Source organism: Callithrix jacchus, chromosome 1 (genome assembly GCF_049354715.1).
Source record: "Callithrix jacchus isolate 240 chromosome 1, calJac240_pri, whole genome shotgun sequence".
In the NCBI taxonomy this organism is placed as follows: Eukaryota; Metazoa; Chordata; class Mammalia; order Primates; family Cebidae; genus Callithrix; species Callithrix jacchus.
Window position 1 is genome coordinate 132,868,660 of NC_133502.1, and position 24,935 is coordinate 132,893,594.

Genomic DNA, 24,935 nt, shown 5'->3' on the forward strand with positions numbered 1-24,935 from the left:
TGCATAAACCAAGCTACTCCCATATGGTGGAATAGTAGCTGATGTTAAACATAATGCTGAATAGCATGGGGAAACATATACAGCATCGTTTTTAGTTAAATATATATATATTTATAAAATAAAGAGTACTCTCTGCATTGCATTTAAAAGTAACAGGATCTGAACAGAATGCTAAAATATTATCAAAGTTGATTTCTTGGTGATGAAGTTACAGGACTGGGTGTTTTTCCCCTCATTGCCTTCGGTTTTCTGTGTTTATTTTTCTCAGATAAGCAAATATTAATTTTGTAATACCAAAATGTAAAACACCACAAACAAAAAAGCCTCAGTCCTTCTGTTCATATTTATTTTCTTCATGATTCTGTTCTGTTCTGGGTAGTTCTCAGAAGGGCTAGACAATGGAGGGTCAAATAGGTAAACAGCAGAAAAGCATCACAGCAAACAACCAGATAGATTTCTGGGCCAAGGCAGGCAGGCAGGAAGGCCCAAGCAGAGGGAGCAAGACCTAGTTGTTTCTATCCTCCTCATTGAGCCCTTCAAAAGGCTTTCTCAGAGCCTTTATATAATAACCACTGACAGACTACAGGTCATTGTGATGGCTCAAACCAGCTTTTTCTTACTATATTTATTGGGGTAAAAATCAACACACAAAAAACATTTAGGTTTCAACTACGTTTCATAAAATGTGATATGTTATGGTGAGTTCTAATTGGGAGAAGACTGTTTACATTTAAGGTATAACAGCTAAACCCTTTCCAGATATTGATACTTTAAACCTTTCCATTGCAATAGATACAATTTTTCTACTCCATCAACTTGAGAATGATGAGCTTTGTAAATCCGGAAAGGAGAGCTTTATTTCTCATAAAGGGCTGCATCCTGCATCCTAATAGGCTGAGAAGGATACCCTTCCAGCCAGAAGCAAGAAACAGATACTTGAAGAGAGCAGCATAGAGAACAGGAATTTCTGCTGAGTATGATGACTGAATATACATATTCAATAAGCTACAGGAGGAGTTACAAATATTGATGCAAGAAGAAACATACACATGTACGATTAAGCTTCATTCTTCTCCATGGGATCCATGTTCAAAAAATGGCGGTGCTAGCATTTTTTGAACTGATGGTGGAGTTTTAGGCCCTCTGACCTCAAAGGGTAAAGCAGAGGTTGCAAAAAGCCTTACTGAACCTTCTCCATAGACTGACAGAATCACTTTGTGATAGGTGGTATCTTATCAGGCAAAAGAGGCACAGGTGCTTACGCCTGTTGGTTGATCACAGCAGTGGAGTCTTTTGAAAGGGCTTGTTTCTGTTTATCTCTTAGAGAAGAAAGCCTAATGATGGTTAGCAAGGAATGAGGTGTAAGGAATTATGTCTGTTCTCCCATTCACTACATGGCCTAGAACTCAGTTTTCAAGGCTACTCTGGGGACTCATTAGCCAAGAGGAGATCCATTCAGTTGGTTGGGAAATTAGAATTTCATTTTAATTTCTCACCTCTTTATGTCAAAATGTGTCACTTCCAAGGAGAAAATGTGCAAATTATCTAAATATGAAAGATATGTTTAAACCACTTTTACCATTGAACAGTGATAAGCTGCTTAGAAATTTATGAAAGTGATCCTTGTAAGAATTTCAGAACCAATTTTTTTCTATCTTTAAGAACAATTCTATTTGGTATAGTTCTTGACAATTTTATTTGCATACTATATTCGTGAAGCTCAATTACATTAGCATAATTATAGCACTGGGCTTTAAAATATGTAATTTCACTCTGTCCCATTTAGATTTTCAGGGACTTTGTGTCACTTTTGAAAAAATTCCAAAGATAAAAACAAATAGTAAGCCAAGAGTCCTTTTCAAAGATTCTGATAGAATTGTAATTTCACAAAGAAAAGCAGAAAGTTAATAATACTTTACCTGGACCATCTTTCTCAGGAGGCAACCCAACCAATGCTTCAAAATTTTCTAATAGCAAAATGAGGCAACTCAGGATTCCTGCTGTTTTCTCCTTCTCTTTTCCACCTTCATCAAGCAACATAGCTTTATACATGAATATTAGAGCATCTGTTTTGGGTACAGAGAAGGAAAAAGGTAAAAGATAGTTCACATTGAAAAAAGAAAGCACAAAAAAGAAAATTACTTAAAATAGAAAAAAAGGCTAAAATGTGAAATTTATAAATACCTCTGCATGATAGAAATTAATATAAAAATACAGTAACAAATGGACCTAATTTTTTCCTATCTACCATGTGTTTATACTTAGAAATATTTAATTTGAAAAGATCTAGGCTAGTCTTTTTACTTTAAAACATTTTCACAACTATGACTTTAAAAATTGCTTCTCACAGTATATGACAATGAGATACAGGCTTGTATTTGCTGAAACTTCAATAATTTTGTAGCTACACAAAATTTAGAAATTAATGTAGAAATTAAATCCCCTTTTCAGTCTATTCTCACACTGCTATAAAGAAATACCTAAAACTGTGTAATTTATAAAGAAAATATGTTTAATTGGCTTAGTTCCTCAGTCATATAGGTAGCATGATGTTGGAACCTGCCGGCTTCTAGAAGGCCTCAGGAAACTTACAATCATGGCAGAAGGTGAAGGAGGAACTGGCACTTCAAATGGCCGGAACAGGAAGAAGAGCGAGTGGAGGTGCCACACTTTTAAAACATGAGATCTCATGAGAACTCACTGACTGTTGTGAGGACAGTATCAAGGGGATGGTGCTAAACCATTATGAGGACCCACTCCCATGATCTAATCCCCTTCTACCAAGACCCCTCCAACATTGGGGATTGAACATGACATTTTGGTGGGGACACAAATCCAAACCATATCACCTCTCTATTAAATGTGAGCACATTGAGGTTTGGGTATTCCCTTACTCAAGACCACCCAGGCAGAGGGCAGAGGCTCTTAGTTTTATAAGAATGTATAGTTTTGTTTTGCTAGCAGTTGAACTCACAGAAATTTGGTAGGTGCAACTCAAATTACCATCATTAAATTTAAACAAGTTTCCAAAGTAACTGTTTATTTGGATTCTTTTGATTGCAACCTAGCAACACCCCTGGGTCAGAACCTGCTTTCTAAGTCATAACACTCCTATAATCTTTTTGTGGTTCCGTGAAAGAACATAGGAAACTTGTATAGTAATAACTAATAATAGCTAATATATTCTGAATGCTTCCTATGTATCAGACACATTTCTAAGCACATACACATATTATTTTATTTAATCCTCACAATTCTATGGAGTAGGCACTCTTACTAGCTCCCATTGTTAAATGAGGCAGTTGAGGCACAGAAAGTTTGTGTAATCTCTCCAAAGTCACAAAGCTTGAGAAGTGTGGATTATTTAAAGTATTTGGTTTGGTTTTCATAATAATAGTATCTTATGAACATTATTACTTTCATTTTATGGACAAAATAGAGGACCAAAGATCAAAATGTTGCTTGAAGATGGATCAAAGAGTTGGTAGTGAAGCCAGGAACTGAACTAATCTCTGTTCAAATATTCTTTTTGGGTGCTACCTCTAGTAGTCTTCCTTAAAGGAAATTACTTTCTTTGGATATAATTTCAACTTTCATTGTAGATACAGAGGGTGTTGGTGCAGTTTTGTTACATAAATATATCGCGTGATTTCACAATTTGGGGTATGAATCTCACCACCCAGGTCGTGAGCATAGTATCCAATAGATAGTTTTTCAGTCCATGCTCTTTTCCCTCTTTCTTCACTCTTAGTTCACCATGTCTATTGTTCCCATCTTTATGTCTATGAATATTCAACGTTTAGCTCCCACTTACAAGTGAGAACATGTAGCATTTGCTTTTTTGTTTCTGCATCAATTCCCTAAGAATTATGGCTTATAGCTGCATCCATGTTGCTGCAAACAGCATGATTTCTCTCTCTTTGTGGTTGCATAGTATTTTGTGGTATGTATATAAAGCACATTTTCTTTATCTAATTCACCAGTAATGGGCACCTAGGTTGATTTCATGTCTTTGCTACTATGAATAGCATGGCATTGAACATGTCAGTGCATGTGTCTTATTGGTAGAACAATTTATTTTCTCTTGGGTATATATACAGTAATAGGATTGCTGAGTTGAATTGTTGCTCTGTTTTAAGCTCTTTTAGAAATCTCCACACTACTTTCCACAGTGGCTGAACTAACTTACATTCCCACCAAAAATGTCTAAGTATTGCCTCACCAGCATCTGTTATTATTTGACTTTTTAATGATAGCTGTTCTGACTGGTGTGAGATGATATCTAGGTATTTAGCTAATCAAAGAGATGAAATAAAGAGAATGACAAAATACTGCTAAAAGAAACCAGCGATGAAAAACATGGCATGCTTCTGGACTGGAAGAATCAATATTGTTAAAATGGTCATTCTATCTGAAACAATTTACAGTTTTAACATTATTCCTATTCAACTACCAATATAATTTCTCACAGAATTAGAAAAAAACGATTCCAAAATTTATATGGAACAATAAAAGTCAAAATAGCCAGAGAAATTCTAAAAAAAAAAAAAAAAAAAAAAAAAAAAAAAAAAAGGAACAGAGTTGGAGGCATCATACTACCTGACTTCAAACTGTACTATAGAGCTGCAGTAACCAAGACCAGCATGGTACTAGTACCAAAACAAATACATAGACTAAGGGAACAGAAAGAAAACCCAGAAATAAAGCCACATGCCTAGGGCCATCTAATCTTTGACAAAGCCAACAAAAACAAGCAGTGAGGAAAGGACTCCTACTAAATGAGTGAAGCTGGGCCATATGCAGAGAAGGAATAAAACTAGACCCCTAATTTGCCACACACACACGCGCGCATACATATATATATATATAAATAAACAGGCCGGGCGCGGTGGCTCACGCCTGTAATCCCAGCACTTTGGGAGGCCGAGGCGGGTGGATCACAAGGTCAGGAGATCAAGACCATCCTGGTCAACATGGTGAAACCTCGTCTGTATTAAAAATACAAAACTTAGCTGGTCATGGTGGCGCGTGCCTGTAGTTCCAGCTACTCAGGAGTCTGAGGCAAGAGAATTGCTTGAACCCAGGAGGCAGAGGTTGCGGTGAGCCGAGATCACGCCATTGCACTCCAGCCTGGGTAACAAGAGTGAAACTCCGTCTCAAAAACAAGATGGATTAAAGATTTAAATTTAAATATAATACTTCTAACTATAAAACTCCTAGAAGCAAACCCAGGAAATACTTTTTTCAACATCAGCCTTGGCAAAAAAATCTTTGGCTAAGTCTCAAAAGCAATTGCAACAAAAAAGCGAATTGACAAGGGGGAACCTAAGTAAACTTAAGAGCTTCTGCAGCAAAATAAACTAAAAACAGAATAAATATCACTTATAGAATGGGAGAAAATACTTGCAAACTATGCACCTGACAAAAGTTTAATCCAGAATCTAAAAGGAACTTAAAGCAACAAGCACAAAACAACTGATTAAAAAAATTCACAAAGAATAGATACTTATCAAAAAAATAAGACAAAAGCAGCCAACAAACATATGAAGAAATGCTCATCAGCACTAATCATCAGATAAATTTCTTCTATAGGTCATTTCTGAATGCTGCTTTGATGTGTTGCCTCTTAAGTATCTTCTGCTTAGTAAGCATCAACACATCATGGGGTGAGGAGTGCAAAAATATACTTATTAAGGCACTTTTCTGCCAGCGATACTCTCATAGAGATTATGCATGCGACTGTATGACATTCAGTACAGCATGAGTGCCTTATCACAACAGTGACCAGGACAGATATAACCTGGGCCCTAGTCCTGAACCATAGCCCCAGTTAACTCTGGTAGAATTGCCTGGCAAACTCTCCTAGACATACAGTTACTGCCATGGACTAGGTCTCCAGTTGATGAGTGAAGTTTCAGAATCTCTCAACAAATGGGTTAACCTTATCTGCAAAGAATTCAGAGTAATTTTCAGGTGTCTAGAAATACAGGCAACTATTGCTGTCATAATGATGACCATCAGTAAGGAGCAAACTCCGGCCACTGGATTGAGTTTTCAGCTTCTAGACTGGTGAAAGGGGCTACAAGAGGAAGAAAGAATTCAGCCTTTCAAGTAGGGAATGGGCTTCTGAGTGATAAATCACTGGACATATGGGGGTGCGCATTCAGACAAGGTGTCAGTAATCATAATTAATATAATGGATAAGGATGGAATAGATAGGAGGGTAACTTGATGTGGAACTCCATAAAGTGTGGACTAGAGGCAACAAAATATTTCTTAAGTCAGGTTTGATCCTGAAAATAGGAGAATTTGCACAGTGTAAAGGAAAAGGCAGGAGGCTGGGAAAATTATGAGCTTAATCTCAAAGTTATTAGAAATAAATTCTGCTGCCTAGGGACTGTCAAGTACAGACAAATAATCACTCATAGGTTCATAAGAGTATATGAAGGCATTCTTAGATACAATGTCAATCATGTCTTTGAGATACAGATGCTGAAGCTGAAAACAAAACTGATCAAGAGCATATCCAAAGTTCTAGGTTATAGAGTAATAATAGCTAAAATGAAACCAGTTCTTGCTCTATGTGACTTAAATCATTAGATAAATTAGCTGATAATTCTCTCTGAAGAAGCAACTATAATAATTTCATTTTTCCAGGTGAGATAACTGAGTCGTGGAAAGGTTACAAGGCTTGTCTATGATATAAGATTTTTAGGTAGCAGAATTGGGAAAGATTAATTTGAAACAGGGTTAGGTCTGCAAGATTTTCCTGTGACACTTGCTCTAATATCATTTCATAGCAATCTAACAACAGCCCTTGGCCTCAGCTTGGTTCTTGACTCCATAGTATCATACACTCATCTTCTGTGGATAAGAACAGCTAACATGGATTGGTTCCTCAGTCTGCAGCCAGAATTGTTCTAAGTGCTTTGCATCCCGAGGCAGAGCCCATGATGCTCAGCAGGCATTCATTTCTCTCTCTTCATTATGGACCTTTCTTCAGTTAGCAGAGGCTAGGATAGCGGTGCGTGTCATTTCTGGGCTGTGGCAGGGAAAAGCCAATCCTCGTGACTCTTTCCCTGCTGCAGCAAAGTAAAGGTCTTTTGCCCAGATGGCTGAGCCACACAGCCTGGACTGCCAAACAGCTGCATGGAGGTCAGTTGCTGAGGAGTCCTTTCCCAACCCACAGATGACTGTGTGTAAATGAGAAATCAACCATTGTTGTGCTAAGCCATAGAGATGTTGGAGTGTTTCTCATCATTCTCTAATGTTTCCTGACTGGTAACATACACTAACTATACTAATGTTCCCAACAGTCTCATGTCAGATGAGGAAATAGAAGTCCAGAGAAGTTAAAGGTCACAGAGCTGAGTCATGGTAGGGTCAGATATAAGTTCAGTCAGGATCACTACAGAGCTTGTGCTCCTTTCCACCACACTCTCCCTGAAGTTTACAGTCAAGAAGGTATATTCTGAAGTGCTGCATTAAAGTTATTAACTGTACATTTCAAATCACTTTTTTACTTTCTACTATGACCAAAGTTTATTGAAAAATTAGAATTTCATTGAGATGTACCTATTAAGGCCAGAAACAGGACACCACCTTTTTCTATGTTTCATCAAAAATTTCTAACATGATGCAGTTACAAAATGATTGGAAAAACAATAGTAGAAAATGGCTAGTTTCAAAATTAGAAAAATTCTAACTTCAGCATGATGCAGTCACAAATAAAACACACTGCTCAATTGGCAAATGGGAATAAGAACAATTCTAATGTTTCTGGGAATATTCCACAGAATAAAATAGGCAGGTAAAAGCAAACCAGTGAAAGGATTGGCTTCATTAGTAGAAAGCTACTAACAGTAAATAATGGTCTCTAGAGGAGTTAAAATTTTGTTTTTTAATGAGAAAAGGATTTATTTGATGATGATTAAATGGTAAGCAATAGAAAAATGTATCTGGAGAGAAAAAGAGGGCAAAGGCTGAGAGAGAGAGATTAGTTGCTTTTTGCCAAGCAGTTCATAATGAGGATGATTAGAAGAGACTGTAATTGATTACTAGTAACTCTACCCTGGACATAAGAGGAATTATGGAGAATTAATCTTTGGAGTTATAGTAAAATTGATGATGATAAATACCTTATGTAACTGTCAATGCAGAACAAAACAATAGATGAGAAAGAGCAAGTTATCCGGTGATTTCTTGGTTTTTAGTACTAAGAATTCAGTCAGGGTACTACACACAGCTTTTAGAAATGCATCAAAAGAAAAGTCACATTATTTCCAATGTTCATAGTGTTTTCTGTGTACTAAGCATTATTTGAAGTGTTTTGCATGAATTAACTTATTTAATTCTCGCAATGCATGTGATATTTTTATTATCCCATTTTCTAAACAAGAAAGCTGAAACACATAATCTTTAACAAGTTCCCAATGTCGCAAAGGTAAAAAGTAGTAGAGGCAGGATTTAAGTCCAGTGTGTGGCTCCAGGGCCTGTATTGTTAAACACTGTGCTTGCTATCTCTCTCCCAAGTCACTGCCTGATAGTAATAATGCCTTGCTCCTGTGGTCATGGAAGGAGCAAGAGGCATGAAATTGGAAGAGCTGGATTTGATTCCCTATCCACCTCCAGCACTACCAAGGTTGAGAACAAGAACCAGTGAAATCCTTTTTCTACTAAGATATCTGTGATTCGTGCTTCACATATACTGCACAAAGTTGTTGTCATGATTGATTATGTTAGGAAAAGATGTGGAAAGTGCTTTGAAAACTTCTAAGTGCTCTGTATGTGGATTACATCCACAGCATAGCAAAGTACCTAGATGAGCATTGGCAGCACCCCGTGTAGTTTCCTGGGTGGATTAGCTTATACTGATATAACAAAATACCATAGACTGGGTGGCTTCCATAACATAAATTTATTTTTTTCACAGTTCTGGAGGCTAGAAGTATGAGAAGCCAGGGTGCCTGCATGGTTGGGTTCTGGTAAAGGACTTCTTCCTCACTTGGAGATGGCCACCTTCTTGCTGTGTCCTCACATGCCAGAAAAAGAAAGAAAGAGGGGTAAGTTTTCTGGTGTTTCTTCTTATAAGGGCACTAATCCCAGCATGAGAATTCCAGCCTTTTGACCTGATCTAAACTAATTATCCCCCAAAGTCCCCAGCTCTAATACCATCACATTCTAGATTATGGCTTTACCATGAGAACTGAAGGGAGACTGGGAACAGTTCAGTTCCACAGTATTGAGTAAGAAAATAAAGCATTTGTTTTGTATGTTTATGCTGGAAAGGGAATCTGGAAGACAGGCTAAATACTTGAAGAAAGGGTATTCTTCTGAAAATAGTACTGCTGTCATGAGAGAAAAAAGTAGTATGATGAGTTGGGTAAGCAAATGTGTTCAATATGATTGAAAATGCTGGCCAGGCACGGTGGCTCAGCCTGTAATACCAGTACTTTTGGAGACCCAGGCGGTGGATCACCTGAGATCAGGAGTTCAAGACCAGCCTGGCCAAGATGGTGAAATCCTGTCTCAACTAAAAATACAAAAATCAGCCAGGCGTGATGGTGCACACCTGTAATTCCAGCTACTTGGGTGGCTGAGGCAGGAGAATTGCTTTAACCCAAGAGGTGGAGGTTGCAGTGAGCCAAGATCAAACCATGGCACTCCAGGCTGGGCAATAGAGTGAGACTCAGTTTAAAAAAAAAAAAATGCTTCATAAAACAGTGTCTTTCACTGGGGAAAGATTCAAACAGCTAAATTTCATGAGCCACTTAAGACTGATGGGTAAGAACTGGCCAGCAAGCTCTTCAGATCTCAGCTTACTCTTGACTTGCCATTCTGTGTGACATTAGTCTACTGATCTGCAAATCTTACTTACCTCATTTGTAATGTCAACAGTTTAATTGCATTTGGTATTTGAGATTGCAGTGAGGACTAAGTATAAAAGTCTTACTTTACTAGAATGCCTAGCTTTTATTATGTCATCAATAATTAGTAAATATTATTATTGAGAAGTAATTTGACTCTCCTTCTTCCCATTTTAGTTCATTCATTTACCAAATGTCATTGAGTACCTAATGTATGGCAGACATTATTTTTATATTTCATAAATTCTAGAAAAAAAGTAAGTGTAATCTAAATATTGATTTATTTTTAATTCACTGATTCAATAATTTTGTGAATGCCAATGAAATATATTTTTGTAATATCCCTCTTTTCTGTTGCTAGGATACCCTGCTTAGTGACCTCCCACTATTTCTGACATGTACATGTGTTCTAGAAAACTGTACATTCTTCATTCCAGAGATAGGCTTTGTCTTGAATGTCTGTTACTTTGACCTCTTGATGCTGAATTTTTAACATTCATATATCCCATTTCTGACTCAATATTGCACCTGGAAGGCTCTTAGTACTTTCTCAGCCTATGTACAGTGAATTCTTGGTATTCAGTCTCAGCTTACTTATTCTTCAGGAAGACTTACAGCAACTTGATTTTTCTAGTTAGTCAAGCGAAAACTTCTGAGTCATTCTTGACTCCTCTCTTCCCTCACACCTCATGTCCTTGTAGCCTTGCCTTCAGAATCTACTTAGAATCCAACTGCTTCTCATCATTTTGACCACTTCCATTCTCATTCAAGCTACCAACATCTTCCTCGTGGATTATTGCTAAACATCCTTCTTTCAGTTTTTATTGTTTTCATCCTTGCTTCCCTCCAGTATGCTCACTGTACCAGAAAAATTACCTTAAATGCCTGCATCAATGCAAGTGGTTCAGTTTATCCTGTCTTTCTCTATTAGCATACTTGCATGTGGGCTAATAAATCGAATAATTAAAACCTAGTTGTGACTCTTTTCAAGAAAAGCCTTATTTGATAATTTAGAATTATCTATGTTCTGAAGTTAAAGTGGTAGAAAAAATGTGCATATATTATGTGTAAATGTGTATATATATATATAGATATATATATATATATACACACACACACACACACACACACACACACACATAAATGATGTGTACATGAACACGGATGATGTAGATGAAAGAAGGAAAAATAGAAAAGGGGAGAGACTATTAAATGCCAGACAAATTCCTAGAGATCTTGATGAATTGAGAATACAAAGTTGGGGTTGTTCATGTAACCTATTTATTTGATAAAAGACTAGAAGTCAAGTTTGTGTATTCAGTTCCACACTGCTGTTGTGAAAGTCATGTGCAAAGGGTCTTCAGACTCCTGTTGGGGTCAGAGGCTCAGGCATGATATTCTGAGGGAGGAGAGAGAAACTGCCCTAGCTGAACTGAGGCTGAGAGCTCTCAGCTGAACACACAGAACTTCCATTACAGATCCTGGACCAGCAGAGATAGAGGAGTCAGCTCCCGAAAGCCAGTTCCCAACTGACAAGCAGGTGATGCTCTAGGAGTTTATTTGAAAATTGATTGTGTGGAACTCACAACATTTTCTCCCATAAAAAGTGTTATAAATGGCAGTGGTAGGAGGGGAGGGGAGTGTCCCATGGCCAACACATAAAAGCTTATTAAGCCCATAATGGAGCTGAAAGTCAGCACATTTGCTGAAGAAAAATAATTCTCTTGCAACTAGCAATGAAACAAAACAGAAGAACCTATAAACTTGAATTTTAAAAATATTAGCTTATTTCTCTTGAGTGCTGCTGCTTATAAAGGTACAGTTTTAATTAAAAGAGGATGAGGAAGTAGAGGAAAGTGGTGATGGAAAGTCTAAAGGGGACTGCTAAGAATCGGCAAGGGTTTCAAACATTAGTAGCTTTGGCTATTGTCTTACTTCATTTTGAAAAACAGGGCATTGCTTTTCCTTGATACAGCTGTATCCATTTGTAACGTTACTTTTATGTTTGTATACCATGATGTGAATCAGTTTTTTAATTCTCAAAGAATGGACGACAAAGCAGGAAGTGATAATTTGTTCATAAAGCAACCTCAAGAAAGTTTAGAGAAGAAAGATGAGTGAAAGATTGAATGGGTATATATGTGAAAAAAATAGTGGTCTTATGTAGAATTAACTGAGAGGTAAATGTTATACTGTGTTTGCCTTCTGTACCTGGAAAAGTATAAGAGAAGACAGTGGATAAGTAATCTTGGATTGCATAATTTTAGCAAGAGGTGACTCTGGAACAAAGTCTTGCAGCTTCCAGTACAAGACAAGGAAGAAAATATGTGCTCAATCAGACACTATATACATAGGGATGTGTTTGTTGCTAACTGGGTGTCTATCATCTAGGAAGCCCCTTTCTTTTTTATCTTTATGATTACATGCTAAAATAATCTGATTTGCTGATAAAACCTTTGAACTGAGAAGAAAAACAATTACTGGATTTTAATTATCTTTACATTTTCCTTGGCTTTCCTGGTATGTGTTATCCTAGCTATGACTGAAGATGCCAAAAGCTCAGCTTTCAGACTTTACCACAAGAGAACACCAAGTCATTAGAATTGTGCAGTTATTTTAGAAGTGCTAAATGAAGACTGAAAAATATTCCAATTTTTTGGTTGAATAATCTCACATTTAAAAATTAATGCCATCACATTTTACTATTAATATAATTTTATCAGGGCACAATGCAGCTAAGAGTGCTATCAGCTTTCCATTTGGAGAGACAGGACAAGGACATACCGCAAGAGCCTCAATAGCAATGCAGGTCCTATAGCCAACCTGCCTCGGTTTTATTGAGATACCTTCCACTTAACCATTAATCTTTATGTGCCTCATCTTTCTCATTAGTAAAAGGTTATGATGAGTATTACATGAGTTAATGCATTCACAGAACTTATGTAACTAGTTGGCACATAGTGCGTGCTCAGTTAACATTGCTATTATAATTCCTATTACACCTTATGCTGAACAGTTTCTAATATTTGCCAGAAATTAGATTTCCATTTCTAGAATATTAAAATACATTTAATTACATTAAACATGGCAGGCATGTTTTGATTTTTCTTGTATATTTTAGAAGCCATCAAGGTTACTATACAATTTTAAGGTCATTTTTACTGACCAACAGACGTCAATACTTCCTGCATTTTTGAAGAATGCCTGTTGTGGTATCATAAAACTTGTGAGAAGGTTGAAGTTCAAATGCTACATCTTAATTTGCAAAATTACTGCTAAGAGATGTTCTGTACATCACTCATGATCATGCTGTCTGAAGAGCCTTCCACAACCACCAGCCATCACAGATTTTATGAGCTGCCATACTGACAATACTCTCTCTCTTCATCTGCATTGCTAGGTCTATGAAAACAAATACAAATTGGATGTGTATAATTCATATAATTGGACTTGTTATGCACTGAATTGTATAACTGCACTTGTTTTGCACTGATACCTCAATTTCAACATGTCTAAAACCTGTGCATCCCCCACTTAAACCCTCTCATCCTCCTTATTCCCTATTAAAAATACTCCCTAGTGAATAAGGACATTTGTCTCCCAAAGCTATCTCATTCGTTGTTATGCTGCCTTTAATTTTTTGAACAAGAAATCCAGCAAGTCATCTAACTGGCATTTCTCTCATATTGTCTCTTGGATTTTTTACTACTCTCATACCAGTACTCTGTACTTTATTAAAAATGACTACTACTAAGGTTGACATCATTTCCCCTAAATTAATAAGGCATTACCCTCTTCTACCTTAATGCATGTTCCTCACGGCAGTTACTAGCCTTTCTAAAACACAAATCTGGTAATGCTTAAAAGTTTGACAATGATTTCCCACTATCAAAGACTGAAATGCAAGCTCATAACTTAGGATACAAGATTATGCATGACCTGTTACCTCCAGCCTCATCTTACAAATATGTTCTCATCTGTGCAATGGGATAGTTGTGATCATTATATGAATTAACTTGCAGGTACCTAAATCACTGCATGGCACATAGAATACTTTAAGTTCTAGTTATTATAACTTACCTCCCAGAAGATCTACTTTCCTGCCAGACTGTGTCACAGGTAGGCCATAGTTTCTCCCACCCCGGAACTCAAACGTGTTAATGTGTAATGTTCTTCCATCTTCAGTTCAGCTCTTACCACAATTATATTTATATCCTAATAAAGTATCCTTGCTTTATCAGCATTCTTTATTGCTAATACATAAGTTTCTATGGATAAGGACTGTGTTTGCCTCCTTAACTACTCTTTACCTAACTTCAGGCACAGCACACACAAAACAGGTACCTAATGACAATGGGTTAATCAGATTAAATAAATTACTTTATCGGAGGCATGTAACTATCAAGTTATATAAGGGTTTTGTTATTCATCATTCATTAAATAAAATAATGGATATAACAAAGTTAGTTTCAAAACTAGTATCAGAACTCCTGTCTTTTGGTTTCCAACTCTGCATTCATTCATTCATTTATTCATTCATTTACTTACAAACACATTATATGCCAGATAATTTCTATGTTTCTATACTCTTGTAGGAAGACAGTATATTAAAAAAATAATTGCAGCACAGTTTAGTGAGCCTAGTGAGGAAATCCGATGGAGTCACAAAATATTTATTGATGGAACTGATACTTGAAGTGGCTCCTAAAGACAAGTCGTAAATAGCTTAGCAGGCAAAGAAAGAAGACATATTCTAGGCATAGGAAAATACATGTACCCTAGAGATATTTCATAACATAAGATAGCATAAGGTGTTGTAGGAGAAGCAATATAATATTAAAAAGAGAAGCAACCAAACCAAGGCTATTGATGGCTTCTCTTTAAGGGTCATTATCATTTCCTTCTTCCTGAATTGTGTTGGGCACATAAAATAGCAAGTGCTGCTTTCTAGGAGGTATTGAGGAATACCTTTTATTTTAGCCAACCCTCTTTATAACTACTTCTCATGTAATCCTTTGACTGGTGAGCAGGAGCAAGTTTCCTGTATTCCTCTTTGGATCAGAATTAATGCTTTGAATATTCCAAAGGGGCTGTTCTTTTCTCATCTGCAACCTATCTAGGTTGCTTAATTCTTGTGTTCTGCTTTCTGACCTTGAAGTAATAGGTGGGGTTAAGACATTGGGAACAGACTTTCTCTGCTCAGCAATTAGATGATAAAGGGGTGGAAATAACAGAAAGACCAGTCTGATCAGAAATCTAAGCCATTTTATTTAATACAAATTTTCTAGCAATCCCCTCTCCCCTATCCAAAAAGGCTGATATTTACTACTGAGTTCAGAACCCATAGGGAAAAGTGTGACTAGTTCTCAAAGGGTCTTCAAGAGCTTTATTAGTCATATTGAGCAGCTTTGGATAGGTGGACAGCAATAGTAGGAAGTTCTATAGAAGACATTGTCTTAAAATTTACAATAAAAAAAATCAGCAGGCCAACAGTTATTGACACATCTCTTTGCTGGGAAAACCCCATAAACTTTAAAAGAACTATGTAGAATTGCCTGACTTCATATGGATCACCGGAGGGCAAATGGAGCTATAAAGAAAGGTAAAATTGTACTTAGAATTTACCTACAGTAAAAATGTTTCAAAGTACACTTGGGAAGTGTTGGGTATACTGCATTACGAGTACAATTTTGCCAGAAGAAACAGAATGGACCAGTTAATTTCTCTGATGGGACTCTGAAATCCTTTCACAATAGTCTATGCTAGGATTCATTGTAAAGGGACTTGAAAGATATAAAGATAACCTGGTTATGATTTTGTCACACTGAAAGATGGAAAATGAGAATCTAAACACAAGGCATCTTGGTTTTGGGTGAAAGGCGTTACATGGTCTATTAGTAGTATTAATATTATTAATGGAATATGCATTTAAAGGGACATTTTTCCTGTGAAAGAAACTTACAAATCTTATACTCAGCTAGAGAAAGGATGTAAGTGTGCAGTTTAAAGATCATAATTGAAAAAGAAAATATGCTAGTCTCCTTTAGAGAAGTAAAAGGATTACACTATTTAATCTTCTATGAGTTCAATATATGTAGTTCAATCCGGAGGGACTCCTGTGGGGATTTAATTAACGATATTTTGTGGCTCCAATTAGAATGAGATTCTTAACCTTTCTAATGCGCTGACCTACCTTTACAGGGAAGAAAAATTATACCACCAGAATACCAAGTAATTAAATTTACATTAATGCAACCAAGAAATGTGAGCAACTTTTTCTTATCGAGAGATACTCCGAAAGGTCAGTAGGTCTGACAAACTTTCCATCTTTAAACATAGTAAACCATTTCTTGACATGACAAACAAATCTAGAATGTCTTGTTCTAGTAATATTAACATTCAAATACTGCCCCGGAGTGTGAGTCATTACTGTACTGCAAGTCAGGCAGGAATTAGGTGTTGATCATAAACCCTAATAAAGATGTTGCGGTTATAATCCCCACTTAACTCACCTGATAGGAAGCTCCAAGAATGGCTAAGAAGTTCTGCTGATCAAAATGATGAAATACTCTTCAGTTAGTGTAAATTACCAATGTGCGTATAGTCTGTGTTTACAAGAGAGTGTTTTATTAAGTGAAACAAGCCAGATACAAAAGAACAAATATTATATAGCTCTACTTATGAAGTACTTAAATTATTCAAATTCATAGGGATAAAAAGTACAGCAGCGGATTATCAGAGCTGGCAGTAGGGGACAATGGGGTGTCATTTAATGGGTACAGTTTTAATGTAGCATGATGTAAAAGTTCCAGATATGGATAGTGGTAATAGTTGAGGAATAGTGTGAATATACATGCCACTGAACTGTATACTTACAAATGGCTAAAATGATAAATTTTATATTATGTATATTTTACCAAATAACAAAGACTACTAAGTCTCTAATTTGGAAGGTGAGACACTATCTATCTCAAGCCATCTAAAGATCACTTTTCAAAAGGCCTTACCAACACTAAATCACCAAAGTCAGAATACAGCAGATTCAACAGAGTCTGTCTTATTCATTTCCTTGCAAACAATTTGCTGAGTGCCTATCATGTGCTAGGCATTGCTGTAGCTTCTGTATGCAGTAGTGAACTGAATAATTTAAAAAATTACTTTTATTAATATGTATTTAAATACCCTGAGCATTCATGTTGTAAGACAAAACCTCAGTCAAGCAACAATGGAGCTAGAAAGGTACATGCTACTGAGTAACCTGTTCTTATAGAAATGTTTTTTAATTTACTTAACTGACCAAAATTTTTTTTTACTATTATACTTTTAAATTCTGGGGTACATGTACAGAACATGCAGGTTTGTTACATAGGTATACATGTGCCATGGTGGTTTGCTATGTCCATCACCCCGTCATCTACGTTAGGTATGTCTCCTAATGCTATCCCTCCTCTAGCCCCCCAATCCCCAAAAGGCCCTGGTGTGTGATGTTCCATTCCTTGTATCCATGTGTTCTCAATGTTCAACACCCACTTATGAGTGAGAACGTGGTGTTTGGTTTTCTGTTCTTGTGTCAGTTTGCTGAAAATGATGGTTTCCAGCTTCATCCATGTCCCTGCAAAGAACAAGAACTCATCCTTTTTTATGGCTGCATAGTATTCCATAGTGTATATGTGCCACAATTTCTTTATCCAGTCTATCATTGATGGGCATTTGGGTTGGCTCCAAGTCTTTGCTATTGTGAACGTGCCACAGTCAACATACATGTGCATGTGTCTTTATAATAATAATTAATAATCCCTTGGGTATATACCCAGTAATGGGTTTGCTGGGTCTAACGGTATTTCTATTTCTTGGTCCTAGAGGAATCGCCACCCTGTCTTCCACAATGGTGGAACTAATTTAAAGTCCCACCAACAGTATAAAAGCATTCCTGTTTCTTTACATCCTCTCCACCATCTGTGGTCTCCTGATTTTTTAATGATCACCATTGTAACTGGCATGAAATGGTATCTCAATGTGGTTTTCATTTGCATTTCTCTAATGACCAGTGATGATGTTTGTTGGCTGCACAAATGTCTTCTTTTGAGAAGTGTCTGTTCACATCCTTAGCCAATTTTTTGATGGGGTTGCTTGTTGTTTTTATTTTTTTCCTTGTAAACTTAAGTTCTTTGTGGATTCTGGATATTAGCCCTTTGTCAGATGGGTAGATTGCCAAAATTTTTTCCAGTTCTGTTGGTTGCCAGTTCACACTAATGATAGTTTCTTTTGCTGTGCAGAGACTCTAAAGTTTAATTAGATCCCATTTGTCAATTTTGGATGTGCCAATGCTTTTGGTGTTTTAGTCATAAAGTCTTTGCCCGTGCCTATGACTTGAATGGTATTGCCTAGGTTTTCTTCTAGAGTTTTTACGGTGTTAGGTCTCATGTTTAAATCTTTAATCCATCTTCAGTTAATTTTTGTATAAGGTGTAAGGAAGGGATCAAGTTTCAGCTTTCTGCATATGGCTAGCTAGTTTTCCCAACACCATTTATTAAACAGGGAATCCTTTCCCCATTGCTTGTTTTTGTCAGATTTGTCAAAGATCAGATAGTTGTAGATGTGTGGCATTATTTCTGAGGCCTCTGTTCTGTTCCATTGATCTATATGTCTGTTTTGGTACCAGTACCATGCTGTTTTGATTACTGTAGCTTTATATGATAAATAAGCAGCATTTAATCATAGTTTTTTAAGTCATTTGAAATCAGGTAGCATGATGCCTCCAGCTTTTTTTCTTTTTTTTCCCCTTAGGCTATGTGGGCTTTTTTCTGGTTCCATCTGAAATTTAAGGTGGTTTTTTTCCCATTTTGTGAAGAAAGTCAATGGTAACTTGATGGTGATAGCATTGAATCTATAAATTATTTTTCAGAATATTGATCCTTCCTAACCATGAGCATGGAATATTTTTCCATCTGTTTGTGTCCTATCATTTTCTTGAGCAGTGGTCTGTAGTTCTTGAAGAGGTCCTTCACATCCCTTGTTAGTTGTATTCCTAGGTATTTTATTCTCTTTGCAGCAATTGTGAATGGCAATTCACTCATGATTTGACTCTGTTTGTCTGTTATTGGTGTATAGGAATGCTTGTGATTTTTGCACGTTGATTTTGTATCATGATACTTTGGTAAAGTTGCTTAGCAGCTTAAGGAGATTTTGGCTGAGACAATGGGGTCTTCTCAATACACAATCATGTCATCTGCAAATAGAGATAATTTGACTTCCTCTTTTCCTAATGGAATACGCTTTCTTTCTTTCTCTTGCCTGATTGCCCTGGTTAGAACTTCCAATACTATGTTGAATAGGAGTGGTGAGAGAGGGCACCCTTGTCTTGTAACAGTTTTCAAAGGGAATACTTCTAGTTTTTGACCATTTAGTATTATATTGGCTGTGGGTTTGTAAAAAAAAATAGCTCTTAGTACTTTGAGATATGTTCCATCAATACCTAGTTTATTGACAGTTTTTAGCATAAAGTGTTGTTGAATTTTGTCAAAGGCCCTCTCTGTATCTATTGAGATAATCATGTGGTTTTTGTCTTTGGTTCTGTTTATGTGATGGATTACGTTTATAGACTTGCATATGTTGAACCAGCCTTGCATTCCAGGGATGAAGCCAAATTGTTCTTGATGGATACGTTTTTTGATGTGCTGTTAGATTCTGTTTGCCATGAACTGACCAAAATGCTTGACACTAAGCAGTCTATTTCTTTGAAATACTATTAGTATTAGTTGATAATTGTCAAATATTTTTAGAACAGGTGTCTTTTTTCAACCATGAGGTACTAAATTTGATAGCCTATTATGTAACTATAGTTATTTCTATAATTATTATTGTAATTCTATAAAATTCTATAATTTAATAAGGTTTTATTATTCTGGAAAGTCTAAAATAGTTACAATATCAAACATAAATCTTATCAATTCTAAATGGTTGCGTTGGCCTTAAAACAGTAAAGCTGTGTACATCTATGAACATTAAAACAGATTTGTCTTTATTACATGAATTTCAGAAAGAGATATATCAAAATGACTAAATAAAATATTCAATAATCAAAGAGATGTAGAAAATTGCCTATGTGGGTATGCACTGGGAATGTGGCATTCTTCAAATGTCCCAGGACAATGTATGCTGTCAGAATTTTGTCAGAGACTACAAAGTGCTAGTTTGGAAAACCTTTTTCATTCCTCTAAGATGGAGGTAAAGACATTCTTTCTTCTTCTAAATGAAACTGTGAATAAATTTTGTGTTTTTGAAAGACAACAGAATACAAAGCATTAAAAAGTGACCTTTTAATAAGTTACAGTGGGATAGTATATGATTTGAGAATGAACACCTGGTTTCTAGATTTTACTAAGCACAGAACAAGCAAGAAATACTCTTTAAGTGAAATTCATAATTGATATTAGATTATCAAAATATATTAAATATATATTTGTATTAAATAGGATATTAATATTAAATAGAAACTCTTGATAGACTCATGTGGGGGAAACCCATGAAGGCTAAAATATCTTTTCCTGTAGCTTATCTCCAATACAATTCATGGTCTTCAGTATATTTTGCAGAGCTGTGCCAGGATAAATTGGAATTTAGGGTTAACCCTCTAAAGCAGGCCCAATTGTGAATCTGTGTGCCTTTGGGATTAGTTGACTATCTTCCCTCTAATCTCTGCCTCCTTCCCATAGATGAGATGACTTACTTTTAAAGTTTTTGATATTTATATGTATATGAATAAAATAAATGTGCACTCTTCTTTTCCTATATCAGTATTTTATCTTTCACCCCTTCCTACCCAGGTTAAGTATGAAGGCCAAGGGAAAACATTCCTTTCACTATAAAAGATTGCTAAAAATTAACTAGTAAAAGATTGATAGGAGAAAAGTCATACACGTTGATTAATGTACACAGGGGAGAATCAGAGAGTGATACCCGACCATGAAATGGGATACAAATCGTTTTATACCCTCCTCCTCAAGGGAAAGGGACATGGTGAAGTATGGATGATGGCAGGCGGTGGGGCGGGGGGGGACATTGTAAATGGTTTTTAGAAGAATTCAGTGAGCTTGAGGAACATATGGTGGTCTGGAATACAGCCCTTTGGCCAGCAGAGCAGACAATGGTTTGTGACAAAAGTCTCTCCAGTATGTTAAAGACCAGTCTTTCCTCCTCTCATTATATGACTTCAGATAATGAAAACTCAGAGAAAGGACCAGAGGTAATTTTTCCTTTCTGTACCTAGTACAGACTTTCAGCAGATAAAGGAACTTCAGAGAACAACATCTTGTGCTTTGGGAGGGACAGAGGATTGAGAGATAGGAGGTGGGGGTAAGATCAGAGACCTGAGGCTTCTTCAGTTCAGCATATCAAAGTGCTGTATTTGGGGATATTGGTTTCTGAGCCACAGTGTAAGCAGCAGTCTACATCTTTTTTTCCTATTTTTGTTTATACTTATATAATCCTACAGAGAAATATGATAAATAAGCAGCATTTAATCATAGTTTTTTAAATCATTATTTATTTTTAAAAATTGGACCACCATTTAAATACATATATGTCTTGCATAAATCTCCTTCAGTCATCTTGTAGAACTCTAGTTTATTCTTTCTAAAGGATGCGTAGCATTCTGTAGTGAGAACATACCACCATTATTAAAACATTCCCTACTATAAGGACATTTTCTTTTATTGTACATTTAAGAAATAAAAATAATGCTATAAGTATCCTTGTAATATCTTTACTAATTGGTACTTATATTTCTATAGAATAAATTCCCAACAGTGAATTTGATGAGTCAAAGGGTTCATATATATTTTTATTATTTTAGTAGTTGCTGTTAGATTGCCTTCCAAAGAGACTTAGCACTTTACATTTATTTCAGCAATGCATGAAAATAGCTGTATAAGTCTAAGTAGACTTAGATATGCTGTGAAAATAATGCCAAAATTTCAGAAGCTAACACAACAGATGCATGTTCTTCATTCAAGCAAAGTCAGATGTGAATTTAGGCAATTCTCTAGGCCAACTGTTATTTTTCTATTTTTAATTTTATTTTTGGTGAGTACACAGTAGGTATATATATTTATGGAGTACATAAATTGTTTTGATACAGGCATGGATTGCATAATTAACACGTCATGTAAAATGAGGTATCCATCCCCTCATGTATTTATCCTTTGTGTTAAACAATACAATTATATTCTTTTAGTTATTTTAAAATGTACTTTATGAAGTAACTAAGATTTTTTTTTTTTTTAATTTCAGGTTGCCATCCCAACAATCATCTGGAAGCCTCTGTGAAGTCTCAACCACCATCATGGTGACAGGTGAAAAGAGACAGACAAATGGCAATAACAATTAGGTGCTTTGACTTGAAATTCATGCATATTCGTGTTGCCAGTTCATTGGTTAGAACTAGTGACATTGCCATCTCTAATTGCAAAGGGGTGATGGAGTGCAATCTGATGTATGCAGTAAGAGAAAAGACCAGATATGTGTACACTATTATTACAGCATCTTTAACTGCATGTCTTCTCCATGGTAGGTACTTTAGACATTTTTAATTGTTGACTATCTGAAGGGCTTAAAATGGTAACTTCAATGAACATAATGCACATTCTACTAACCAATGTGACTTTAAACATTTTTTGCATGCTAGTTGGCATTTTTAATTTAATTTGTTCTTTGTTCTTCTGTGAACTTTTTTTTTTTTGAGATGGAGTCTCACTCTGTTGCCCAGGCTAGAGTGCAGTAGCACGATCTCGGCTCACTGCAACCTCCGCCTCCTGGATTCAAGCAATTCTCCTGCCTCAGCCCCCCCAAGTAACTGGGATTATAGGTGCCTGCTACCATGCCTGGCTAATTTTTATATTTTAAGTAGAGATGGGATGTTAGCCAGGATGGTCTCCATCTCCTGACCTCAGGATCCACCCGCCTGGCCTCCCAAAGTGCTGGGATTACAGGTATGAGCCACCACACCCAGCCAGCTATTTACATCTTTTGTTCATTATCTAATCCTTACTCCACTTTCTAAACTTACATTTTACTTTTCTGTTACAAAACCTATAGTCAAAGAGATTTCTTTTGTCTCAAATTCTCAAGGGCTGTAACATTTCCACCCTTGTGTTTATGCCGATTTTCCATACACATTCTTCCCCTTCTCTTTCTTCCACGTTTATCTAGGTGCTTTTTGCTACTGAAGCCCAACAAGGGGCCTGCATCTTCATTCAAGCATTCCCATGCTCACAGGTCTTTCTTCCCAATAGTTTTCTGTACCCTTTTTTGGTGCTTGTCCTATATAATCTTCCCATGTTACTTATCATCTCATAAATAACTCTTTCCTTTTCTTTTCCTATTTCTCTCAGTAAATGTCCTTCTAAAATGAGGGCTCCTTCTTTATCTGATGATAATTCTGCTCTGTTTTATTGAAAGAATTAAGGTCAGGATACAGACTAAAGGTACGGTCTAGGAGACTGAGTCCATATGGGGTGTCTGGGACCCTTCCAATCACTTAGTTATTCTGTTAAGCTGTGGCTGATAGTGTCTCTAGCATGAGAATCATTGTAATTTCCACAGGAACACCAAACTGAGCATATATTTCTCTAGAAGCAGCTGTACTATATGCTCTAGATGTCTGCTGCTCAAGTACTGAATGGACAACAGGAGAATACTTGAGGCTGAAGTAGGTCACTCATACTTTCAAAAAGCTAGTATGCCTTCTTATTAATATGTAAACATTCTATGAAACTCATGTGGATTAAAATATCAATGTGTCATCAAAGGTACTTCCCATTTTCCAAAGGAGCGACTTCACTATAAAAAAAGCTGCAGAGCAATAAATGGCATGTTAATGATACTCTTTTTAAATTAATTTATCTATAAACTACCCCAAGAGAATTAAGAGCATCATCTTTATAGATGTGAATGATGAGAAAGATAAGCTATGAAGTTGCTTTCCTGCGTATTAAACACAAAATATTATTCAAGACCCTTAAGAAAGCTCATTTTACGGTTGTGCAGCACTTCACTTGTTAAGAAGAGAAGAGTGGGGACGTATTGAACAATAATACAGATTTTTCAGTACAGGTCCTCCAAACCATTTGATGAGTTTTTTTATATAATTTTAATTTTTCTGACTAAATTGTTGTGTTTTTCGATTTTTAACATTCTAAGTGTCCTTGACACAGGTCTAGGGTGGAATATAAAGGGAGTGTTGCAAATTCATGTCTTGAACCAAATTAAAGATACATTTTGGATGACAAGATGGTTTCTATTCTGCATCATTTCAATTTGGGTTATTCTGTTCATGTGTGAGCATACTACTGCGTGCAAATGAGTCTGCATATCTCCTATAATATTAGCATAAAGTTGCAGGCTCAAATCCAGTTTCAAGCATTAATTCTTGAGACTATACTGGTTTTTCAGAAAAAAAATATATTTTATAATCTACAAATATGAGATCAAACTGGAATGAATAGCTCTCTCATAAGTAAGTAACAATCTACCTTAGCCTGTATTTCCATGTTGTTTCTGGCCTCACATGTAGACGATAATGTTAGGCATGTCGCTTAAGTAAAGAGATCCCCAAACAGGTTTTGTATGAGCAACATGGCTATTTATTCACCCAAGTGCGGGTGGGCTGACTCCTAAAAGCGAGTCAGCAGAGTGTGGTGGGATAGGAGTTGGTTTTATAGGTTGGGGCAGTCAGTTAAAGGGGGTTATCTATCTTGGGGAAGAGAAGGGTGTCACAGGATGCATTATCACAAGGGTAGGGGTCATTTATTACAAAAAGACATGATCATAAGTGTGTGTGGCATTGGTTGCAAGCAGAGTAGAGGTTGCCATAAATTTCATAGTTACAGGGGTGCAGGGTCTTGAGAAACTCAGTGTCCAGGGGGAAGTTTTTGCAAGGCTGAGCAGGAACAATGGTTGCAAGTTGCAGGAGGAGAACAATTAGTTGAGGCAGAAACCAGTGGTTTAACTTCTCTTTAACTTCTCTTTGCGGTTGTCTGGTTACTTCAGACTTTCTGGCTCCTGGGGATC

At 36.4% G+C, this 24,935-nt stretch overlaps 1 long non-coding RNA gene across 2 annotated transcripts in view; it reads right to left on the bottom strand.

The window, feature by feature from the left end:
• Window positions 1-11,693: 11,693 nt before the first annotated feature.
• The window catches only part of LOC144579356 (uncharacterized), a 37,062-nt gene continuing 23,820 nt past the window's right edge, over window positions 11,694-24,935 (bottom strand). For both annotated transcript variants that reach the window (XR_013526783.1, XR_013526786.1), the window contains one exon: window positions 11,694-16,471. This is a non-coding gene — a long non-coding RNA (uncharacterized LOC144579356). The remainder of the gene's footprint in view (window positions 16,472-24,935) is intronic.